Source organism: Lepidochelys kempii, chromosome 6, assembly GCF_965140285.1.
Source record: "Lepidochelys kempii isolate rLepKem1 chromosome 6, rLepKem1.hap1, whole genome shotgun sequence".
In the NCBI taxonomy this organism is placed as follows: domain Eukaryota; kingdom Metazoa; phylum Chordata; order Testudines; family Cheloniidae; genus Lepidochelys; species Lepidochelys kempii.
Genome location: NC_136385.1, coordinates 14,656,251 through 14,665,831, shown reverse-complemented (window position 1 = coordinate 14,665,831; position 9,581 = coordinate 14,656,251).

The window sequence follows — 9,581 nt, the reverse complement described above, 5'->3', positions numbered from 1 at the left end:
CCAGGTTTGTTGGAAGCTGTGGTCTCCATGGGCAACCACAGTCTACCTCTTTGTGGCACATGATCTAGGTGGCCGCTCAGCCATGCCCCGGCACTGGCACCTCATCTGGGCACAAGCTGCTCATGCAGAGGATGAGGACAAGAAGCAAAGGGACCAGGAGGAGCCTTTGCAAGGGCTTTCCTAGCCCCTTCCCAGCTCAGGATCCTTTGTCGGGGCTGAAGCTCCCTCCCTGTGCCCTAGCTGAGCAGGACCTCGCGGCCTCCCCATCACAGCACAGGAAAACGATTCTGGTGAGCTCTGTTCTGGTGAGTGACTGTCAAACCCACCTCTTGGGGCCCTGTACTCATCATCTCAGTGACACAAATGCCTCAAACTCCCCAGGAGCTGGGAGCTATGCTAAGGTCTTCCCCGCCTTGTAGCATCACCAGCAAGAATGATTCGGCAGGCCATATCCTGACCTCTGTGCAGTCATCACCCAAACTGTCCTGTGACCTTCAGGTCACACCCTCAGGTGAGCCACGTGCAGCCACATTCCCCTCCCCCTCATCACCGTTGTGTCCTGGTCCCATGTGAGCCACACAGTCCTAACCCCATTGCCTTCATTAGATTGCCCAAGTGTAACCAAGAGCACTTGGCTCATCTAACCGTTCTACTGGTGATGTGTGAGCCAGACTAGCCTCTGGTTCCCTCTCCTGTCACTGGGCTGAGTCTATGGGGCTAACAGGAAGTTTTGTTTCCTTGAGAAACGGGAGCTCTGACTGTTATCTCCAAGGGGTGTTCTGTGCAGCACAAAGGGACTGTTATGTCAGAGGTACTTCTTGCTGCAAACTGCAACTGGTAATGGAGCCGACCTCTGTCCCCTCCTTTCTGTGATGCCAGGCTTCTAGGGCCCTGGTAGCCCCCTATCCCCTCTCAGCAGCTCTACATGAAGGTTCCTTTTAGCTGAGCAGCCCCTCGGGTTTCAGCATTTCCAGACTCTGGGAGTGTTTTTGTAGTGTTGGGAGATTGACTCCTGGATGGGTGAGATATCTAGTTTTGGCCTGCTGTCCATCACTATCATATCTGAGCACCTTCCACACAAAAGATCAATAGCAATAAGGAAGTCCCCAGTGACAGGCCTCCTAAGTAGGGAGTTAGGTAGCGGGCAGGCCCCATTGGTATCCTTACAGGTGGGGACATCAAAGCAGGCATTACGTAACTGATCAGTGGATTCCCTATGCTTTCGGAACCCATCCTGGCCCCCAGCAAAGAGATGGGGATTACACTCCTTGAGGGACTGGCCCACGGTCTGAGATGGGAACAATGATGTTGGGTAAAGGGCCATGGTGTGGAGAGTCTGTACAGAAAGGGAAAATAAATAAAGTGCTCTAAAAATAATGGGCAGCAAGCCCAGGATCACGTGTTCCTGGGGTGGAGCCTTGAGGGAATCCAAGGGATCTGGTTTGATAGGGAATTCTAACAAAAAAATACCTCATGTGGGACCTGCCTGTTGTCAGACTTTGTAACTGCAAGAATCCCTCATTACTACCCTCCTAGCATCCATCATGTTCACTTGTTGTGCTGGCTTTTAATAATGATTGGAGCTCTTGGGAGTAGGGACCATCCTTTATTCTGTGTTTGTGATGTCTGTGTATTCTCATGAAATGGAGCTCTGATCCTGATTTAAGCAATAGAACCACAGGGTTAACCCCCTCCAGAGCCAGAGGAGAGATGCTGAAATTATCTTTATTTAAGACAAGTTAGTGGCCTTATGGTTAATGCTACCACTCTTCGCTTGCAATAAATCCCACAGCTCCTCCTTTCTTTCCCACCTCCTTTCCTTTCCTTTCTTTTCCCCATCTCTCTTTGATTAATATGTTTAGGGTGTGTTGCTTAGTTTTGGAGGAGGGGGGAAATGGAGGGGATGATAGGTTGAGGTGAGAACCCTGGAGTCCAGAGCCCTCTCTGAATCCCCTAGAACAGGTACAGCCAGGGAAGCTGGTGGAGGGCCAAGTCCCCACCGTCCCTGAATTAGCTCAATAACTCTCTGGTACAGTAACTCCTTGGCTTCTCTGCTGGGAGCCCATTAGGAGGTGCCCATTAGGATTGTGGATGTTGGGGACTGGGCTCAGACCCACCAAATGTGTTACATATGGGATTTCTGTGCCCACCATAGAATGGGCTCTGGGTGCAGTCCTGCAGAGAGGTGAAGAACCAGAACTGCATTCCTGTGCCCCTACAATGGGCTCTGGGTTTAGCCTTCAGAAGGAGGAAAAGAACTGGAACTGGACATCAGTGGCCCCTGGAAGAGGCTCTTGGCACAGCCCCTCTTCCTCCCAAGAGGAGAAGAAGAACCAGATTTGGTGTTTAGCGTGTCTGTTCCAGCTCTTGAACAGCAACTGGGCTCCTATGGAGCGAGCATCCCCATGAGGATCTCTGGCCTCGGGGCTCAGAGTTTTATGGAGCTGTGGATAGGACACAGCTGTCTGGGATCGTGATGCACACACCTCTGCAGTGTCCAAAGCCATGTGCACCCCTCCCCTCCTCTATCCTGACCTCCCAGATCCTGCACTGACTAGACACAGGGGAGGCTAACACTAGGCGATGAGTGGTGGGGCTTGAGTCTGTGGAGCCCTTAAGTTAGGTCAGGGAGAGTCTATAACCCCCTCTGGGGGAGACTCCCACACCCACACAAGGTCAGTCTCACCGTAGAGCGGCCCTCTCAACAAACCAACCAACCCACTCACACAGGGTCAGCTCTCCCAAGCACCACCATCAACTGCTTCCCCACTCCTCGTTCACACAGAGTCAGTCCTGCCTATTCCCCAGCACAGCGCCCCCCCCCGACTGCAATCACACAGGGTCAGCATCACCTGCTCCCCAGAACTGTTTCTCTATGCCACATTCACGCAGGGTCAGCACCCCCTGCTCCCCAGCACTGCTTCCCCACTCTCACACAGGGTCAGCTCCTGCTGCTCCACAGCACTGATCTCCCCCACATTCAGCTCCCCCAAGCACCATCAACCATACTCTCACAGGACAGCCCCTGTACCACTGCTCCCCAGTACTGCATCTCCACACTCAAACAAGGTCACCCTTCACTCTCCAGTACTGCTCCCACACCCCACCCTCTCACCCCACCCTCTCAGGCTCAGCCATCACTGCCCATCATGCTCCCCACACACATACTCACTCAGGGTCAAGTCACATACATTCCAGAACCACCGGCTCCCTGCAGAGACTGTCCTGACCAAGGCAGCAGCCAGTCCATATAGATCTTTATTTATTTTCTGTGGGCTTTGTTTTGAGAGACAGACAGACACAGCTGGTCTTTGTGTTCTGGCAAACTGTTGCATTTCATGTTTTTCCCAGCAGGGGGTGACAGGTGCTTATCACTGCACTGAGAAATGAGGAAGCGAAGTGCCTGCTCTGTGTGTGGAGAAATCCCCTGGCTGGCTCCCAGCAGAGCCACCCGGAATCCCCTTGGAAGTGGGAGGGGACAGAGCTGCGGGCTGGGCCCCTGAGATCCCAGCCCCAGGTTCTCACTTGGGGGAGGGGGCATTTTAGAGGCTTGGGGAGGATTTAAAGTAGGAAACTGAAGGGTCACCAGAGTTCCAAATCTCCCCTCTGCAGAGGTTCCAGCGTCTGGCTGCCTGGTCTCAGAGGTAGGGTATCTGTAGACGGCTGTCCCACATGTCCCTACATGTCTCACTGTGAGGCCGCTCTTCTTTCTCTGATTCCCATCTCCAAGGGGACCTATGGACTCAACTTCCACTCCTGCAGGGGTGGGATAATGCCATGGAGGGAGCTCTGGGGTATTCAACTGTCGCCCAAAGCAGAGAGAAGAGAGAGGCTGATGGGAAGGCAGAAAAGATGGGTAGGGGCGGGGGGGGGGGGGAATGGATGAGAAGGAAGGAGAGATGGGCACAGTCTAGACAGGAGAGTGGCGGGGGCAGGGTCAGTGGGAAGGGGAGGGAAGGTGCAGTGAGCAGGGATGGGAGCGAGGCCAATGGAAAGGTCAGCAAGTGGGAGGCTTGGCTGGCTGATGGCGCCGCTGGAGGGCGAATGTGCAACTCATGTTCTGCAGAAGGTGAGGTCAGCCGCCCACGATGCTTCCTGTGACGTTGCCCAGGAGCGAGGCGCCTGGGGGGACGGGCAAGAGGAGCTCAGCTCGCCTGCCAAGGGGATAGGAGAGCTTGGCAGCCTGCCAGGGCGTGTGTTACCCACTGAGCCAAGCTGGCCAGGTGGAGCCCTTTGCTCTGTGAGTATCCCCTCCCACGCAGAGGATGTCCCAGTCCAGTGCCATGGAGACGACCAAAGTCCTAAACAATGCAGCCGCCAAGCAGAAGAGACAGGCTAGACTGGGAGCAGGCTGCTCAGACACACATCCTCTGGGGACTGCCTGCTATCACATGGCTGTCTCATCCCTGATTCTGAGAGCCCCATCACCATGGCTGGACTGAGCCACTCCATGGAGGGCCTCTGGACATTCCATCTGCATTTAAGAGCAGCTCATGGCGGGCCTAGAACCCACAGGCAGGGCCTGATATAGCCATAGCACTCCTGGTTCTTGTGCTATCTCTCTCTAAAACAACCATCAGCATGGCACATAAGCTCCATCTTCATGGCTGGCCTGCAGCTCATGGGCAGGGCCTGAGGCTGTCCCTGACCCATTGAACTTCCCTGTGTTTTGTGTAGTGTTTTTGGTACAAATTGTCTCCCAAAGTGCTTCACAATTAAAGAATCTACCTGTGATGTTCCCAAGTGAGGAGAGAGTCAGGAAGAGGGATCAAGGGAGGCTTCTGCATAAGGAACATGGGATTTTAGGTAGGAGGTACCCAGGAGAAGACTTGTCCAAGAGGCCAAGAGACCAAGAGGAGTCTGGTGCCAGATGAGTGGATGGTTGCTTGGAGTGAGCCCGTGGGAAGCTTTAAAAATGGGGTTGAATTGCATGCAGAATGGAGTCTGGAGACAGTATAAAAAGTCTGGTGATAGGGCTAGATCAGGACACTTGGAGTCACCCCCTCACAGGGCTGGTCTGTAATCATCACTCAGTGTCTGCTGCCATCCCTGGGCCTGCTGGATCAGGAGGCTCTTGGGACATTGCTGGGTCTCAGTGCCTTAGGGAAACAGCCTTGCAGGTTCAGTTGCCCTTGTTGGCATGGGGTATATCTACCTCCTTTCCTAAAAATACCCTTCACTAGATGTTGTGAGTTGCTCCATGGGCTGAGCACTGGATAGGAAAGAGGAGAGCAGCCCACAGGAAATGACTCAGCCCATTGTAATAGAGCAGACAGGACAGGGAAGCCTTCTGTAAACAATGGCCTCTTCCACTAGCACCCCAAGAGGTGGGCTTGGAACAGTGGCTGTGACCCAGGCTAGTGCCCGATGGGCAGGACTGGAATGGTGGCCAAAATCCTGGGCTGGTGCCCCAATCGGGCTGGACTGAAACAGTGGCCATGACTCCGGGCTGATGCCCCAATGGATGGGATGGGATGGCAGCTCTGACCCTGGGCTGGCAGCCATATCTATTGGTTGGCATCCCAATGGGCAGAGCTGGAACAGCAGCCCTGGGTTACACTTTGTGAGCTCTGTAATGGCCTCAAAGGGGAAGGACTGAAATGGCCTGAGTAGAAATGGGGAGTTCCATTGTAATGCCTCCTGAGGGAGAATTGTAAGGAGCCAAGGGCAGCGGGGGGAACCTGCTACTGCACAGGTATGAGAAGAGTGCTGTCTGCCAGCTGGGAGGGAACAACAGGGAATGAGCTTTACAGACTCCAAGTTAGCCGACCAGCTCCAAGGGCTCTCTGTGAAGAAATCCCAGTGAGAAGCAACACCAAGGTTCTAAGCCCAGCTTCCTGCTTCTAATCTGTTGGAAGGGGAGGGAGCAGCCTTGAAACCTGCCACCAGCAGTGCTACCAACAGTTTCATCCAGACAGAGTCTGAAGCAGCCAGGGCCATGGGGCATCCAAGTATCACCCACGTGACCCACATACCAGAGATGCTCTACCCTATTCTTAGACATAATCTGCCGAAGAGCCCTCTGGGATATACAAAGAGCCCAGAAGGTGGGCGGGGCTTTGGAGGGGTGACCCTCCCATCAGCTCTTGTCTGCAGGGCAGCTCCAGCCCACCAGCTCCAAGGCTGTTGAGAGGCCTAGCATGACGGATGGGGCCAGCTGGCCCCCATCTCAAACCTGTTGCTCATCCCAGACCCTGCCAAACAAAGCCTCAGTGCCAATAGCCATGTCCAGGCTGGAACCTGCCCAGACCCAGCTTTCCTTGTTAACACCCCCAAAATGGGGAGGATCCAGACAGCGCCTGGGACTGCTTGGGGAGGAGTAGGAAGCTCTCTCCCTGTGTGAGGAAGGGCTTTCCTCTCTCCTCCACTCTAACAGCCCCACCACTGCTCCAGGCAGCCCCACAGACAAGGGTCAGGATGGCACTTGATTGGGCTCAGGGAACCAAGCCCCCACATGGTTGCCCCATCAGCTACCACTTCCCACCCAGCCACGGGGAGGCAGTTTATTGTGAGCCCCAATTTCTCCAGCCCAGAGCCCTTTCCCTGCAAAACACAGCAGCATCAGCCCCACGTGGTGCCAAGGAAGGCTGGGAAGGACCCCTTTTATGGTATATCTACACTGTAACTGGGAGTGTCACGCACTAGCTCTGCTCGAGCTATTACACTAAATATAATAGTGTGGTCAAGGAGTAGCTCAGGCTAGCCACCTGAGTACAGACCCGCCCAACCCCCTGGGTACATTCTCAGGAGGCTAGCCTGAGTTGCCACCAGTGCTGCCATGGCCACACTAGTATTTTCATCGGACTAGCTCGAGCAGAGCTAGAACATCTATCTGCCCACACTGGCAAGCATGCTCCCATTTGCAGAGTATCTAGACCCTTAGTCTCCAGCCTAGCTCTTGCACCCAAGACAGCAAGACTGCAGACAGCTACATGACCTTTGGCTCAGGTGTTTCAGCTCCCAAAGATTATGGCTGCACCATGGTGACCTCTGGACACAGGAGACTTAAGTGCTTCTTTCTCCAGCTATTAGCTAGAGGGGGCTTCCCTACCAGCCTGCTGGAAGGGGAGGCCAAATACCCTGCAGCACCACTAAGAAGGCCAGGCAGAAATACACCGTTGGTGGGACTGTCCCATATTGACACGCACAAGGAACTACACAGGACTGGTTGAGCATCTATGGTGCTTAAATAGTGGAGAGGGGAGCATCCATGGGAGATGGTCCCCAAGGTTGGGGGAATGTCTGGGGTGGGATGGGGTCCCTGATGCAGTGAAGGTTGGGGTATAAAGGAAATAGCCAGGCAGGGGTGGGGGTTGAGAGAGCTTCCCCCACAGTGCTGTCCCTCACCTAGAGCCTTGGGACTGAGCCTCTTACCCCCCACCCCCATTGCTTGGATATAAACTGGGGCATCCTTACAGCAGATTATACCAGCCAGAGCAAAGTGAAGTCTTTAAACTACGATTTGAGGACTTCAATAGCTCAGCCATAGGTGAGAGGTTTTTCGCAGGAGTGGGTGGGTGAGATCCTGTGGCCTGCGTTGTGCAGGAGGTCGGACTAGATGATCATAATGGTCGCTTCTGACCTTAGTATCTATGAATCTATGAGAGGGACTGAGGGTGATCCTACTTCCAAAGCTCTGGTACTGCGATACCACATCTCCCAGGGAGGGACTTTTCTCTATGTTGGGTGAAGGAGGGGCAGAGGCTTCAGGAAGGACAAAGTGACTGTCAGTTTCAGTAACTTTATTGGGATGAGAAGATAATTTATTAAACTAATCCAGTGAGCTTCTCTTGCTCTGTCTCAGGGCTGCAATCGCGGCAGTGTCTGTTTGACCGGAACTGGGAAGCAGCTCCTTTTGGTAAAAGCAAAAAGACCCCAATTCAGTCAGTCTGTGCCTGAGGAAGGAATTGCTCCTAGCTTTCAAAGTTTGTTCTTCAGCCCTTGCTCTGTCTATCCCTCTGCCCCTTCATCTGAAAGCCAGAAAACAAAGCAAAAGCCAAATAGAGAAATGACAATGGGATTTCTCCCCCACATATCTCCCCCATTCAGAGAGCTTGTTCTAGGTTACTGGGGATTCCACCCCCACCTCCCTGGGTATTACAGGGGTATAGGGTGTGATTTAGTCCTGAAGAAAAGAGTGGAATTGGGGAACCTTACAAAGAGGCACCTACACTTTTCTTTTCTTTTCCCACTCCCCTCCCTCTGTCTCTTGTTACCTGTGGCTGGCAGACATGTATGCTGAAAGCTAGTGTTGTTCAATTTCCCTCTGCGGAAGGGTAAACCCCCAGTTTTCTGAAGCCAAGAAAAGAATTTCCTTGTCTGTAATTGCTCAGCAATATCAGTGGGTCTCCAAAGCTTTCCTGGTGGCATAACTCACTGCCCCATTCCTGCCTACCAGCTCTGAGCAGTTTTTTTAAAAAAGGCATTCCCTTGGATTGAGAATGAAACAAACACAATTTGAGACGTGCATTTTGGGCTCACATTTTGCCTGTTAATGTTGCAAAGGAAACAATCCCCCATTTTAACCAGCCTGTAACCTACATTTCCCTACAGTCAGATACTGTGTATCTAATAAAAACATGGGGTGGAATAAGGATATTGGGGGTGTATGTGTACATATTACACACTTAGAATTGTGTTTATCTAAAAAGAAATACAGAAATGTACATAAATATGTCAGTATTTGTGTTGTAAATATTAATATCATTGTCTGTTTTGCAATTTAGACTCACTTAAATCTGTTTGTGTGTATTTGTTACATAAATCAATATACACATGTGTATATAAATGATTATACATAAACAAGTTGTAAATGATAGCAGGATTCCTGTTTAAGAAATGGCAGAAAACTTGAGTTATTCACACTCTTATGGTGACTACCACCAAAGAGAAAAACTAGTTGAAGAATTTTCAAACAAAAATGTTGCAATATTGGGAGGTTTAAAAACCCTGATTGTATTTTAAACTAATTTTGAGTTTTATCTTTTGGGAGCTGCAGGCACTGTTTAAAAATCTAACACAAGTTGTGACCATAAGTGCCTTTGTTTTACACAAAGCATTAAGAGAAAACTTGCAAAAATGAATGCATCCCCTCACCCCAAGTTAAAAGGATTGTAATAGTTTTTTCCTTTTCCACAAAGTATAAATCCTAATAACGTTTTAACAATAACAGCAACAAGTATGGTTCACAAATGAAAATAATTTTGGATCCATTGATTGTATTTTGTTCTACAGAACAAAAAGCTCTCCCTTCTTTTCTTGTTTGAAAAAAATGTAAATATTTACTAATGTGAATAAACACGGTTTTGTATTTTTTTGTCTGGTTTTTATTTTGGATTTTTTTGCTTTTCCCGTATCTGCAACATACCAAGTTTAATAACATTTGATAGTTTATTTTAAATGTAAAATTTATTTCCAAAGCTCTCATCTAGTTTACAGAGACACCAAGAGCAAAGCTTGTCCCATAAATGAGGCTAATTGAAAATAAACTTTTTTTAGTTGTTGCACTATGCAAAAAATAAATATTCTTGTTTGAAAATCTTTTAAGAAAAAAAGTCACGCATATATATTAAACCAGACTG